The 1,497-nt window shown below is 39.9% G+C and overlaps 1 non-coding gene across 1 annotated transcript; it reads right to left on the minus strand.

Annotated features, from left to right (window-relative positions):
• Positions 1–242: 242 nt before the first annotated feature.
• Positions 243–348, minus strand: LOC126026775 (U6 spliceosomal RNA). Its single transcript, XR_007501996.1, has one exon. It is a non-coding gene; the product is annotated as a U6 spliceosomal RNA (small nuclear RNA).
• Between the last annotated feature and the right edge of the window lie 1,149 nt (positions 349–1,497).

Raw genomic sequence — 1,497 nt, forward strand, 5'->3', positions numbered from 1 at the left:
GAAAACTCCCTTTCCCCACACCTGACACTTTTTGTCAGCTGTTGATGCTTAGGGGTTACTCCTGGCTATGTGCTCAGAAATTGCTCATGGCTTGGGGGACAGTATGGGATGCCGGGGGATGGAATTGCGGCCTGTCATAGGCTATCACTTGCAAGGCACTTTACATCTAGTGCCACCTCTCTGACCCCACCCTAAAATTTTTTTAAAAGTTTTTTAATACCTTTAATTTTTTAAAAAATTTTTAAAATATGGAACGCTTCATGAATTTGCATCTCATCTTTGCACAGGGGCCATGCTAATCTTCTCTGTATCGTTCCAATTTAGTATATGTGCTGCCAAAGTGAGCATAAAATTTTTTTAATTTTACTTTATCAACACAATTGTGACATAAAGTTTTTCATAGTTAGGTGTCAGACATACAATGAGTCATCATCGTACACTCTAACCACCAAAGTTGACCTGCCTCCGTCAAAGTTCCCAGTGTGCATTCCCTACCTGCACTCCCTGTCAGTATAAAAAGCCCATTTCAAGTTTAGATTGCTAAAGTTTGGGTTCCTTCATTTCATTGATATTGACTTTGGCTTGGATATTTAGTTCTGTCTTTTTTTTTCACCACCAAATGCACCTGTGACTGCTTGTCCCCTCACCCCCACCCTCCCATATTTGTATTTCTCCTCCTTCACTCAGTTTCTTTCCTTCTCCTTTATACTCCGGGGCCAAGGGTGTTCAAGACAACTCCCACTTGAAACACTGCATTTCTTCATGAAGTTATTCTAAATATCACATATAAGTAATATTATTCTGTACCTATCCTCCTTCATATTATAGCTTACTTCATTTAAAATAATAGTTTCCAGTTCCATTCATGTAGTTGCAAATTGCACGATTGCATCATTCCTTACAGCTATGTAGCATTCCTTTTTATATATACGTATACATACCACATCTTCATATTCCACTTGTCTGTTGTTGGCCATATAGTTGATCCTAAGTCTTAGCTATTGTACTGAGTGCTGCAATAAGAACTGTGTGCACACATCCTTTTGGATGAATGTTTTTCTCTCCTGGGGTAGATGTCTAAAAGAGGGATCGCTGCATCTTGTGGCAGCTCAAATTTTAGTTTACTCAAAACCCTCCCTACTATTTTCCACAGGGATTGGGCCAGGCAGCATTCCCATCAGCAATGGATTAGAGTTCCTTTTATACCACATCCTCGCCAACAGAGATTGTTCCCAGTATTTTTGATATGTGTCATCCTCACTTATGTAAGATGATATCTCATTGTTCTCTTGATTTGGATTTTCCTAATGGTAAGTGATGATGAGCATTTTTTCATGTCCCTGTTGACTATCTGTTGGTCTTCCTTAGAGAAGTGTCTGTTCATTCTCTCTCCCCATTTTGATGGGTTTTTAGGTTTTGTGGATAAGACAGCTTTTCTTTGTTTGGGGCCACAGTGGCGGTTCCCACTCCTGACTCTGTGCTCAGAAATCACTCCTG

The sequence above is a fragment of the Suncus etruscus genome, chromosome 13 (assembly GCF_024139225.1).
Source record: "Suncus etruscus isolate mSunEtr1 chromosome 13, mSunEtr1.pri.cur, whole genome shotgun sequence".
Classification (NCBI taxonomy): Eukaryota; Metazoa; Chordata; class Mammalia; order Eulipotyphla; family Soricidae; genus Suncus; species Suncus etruscus.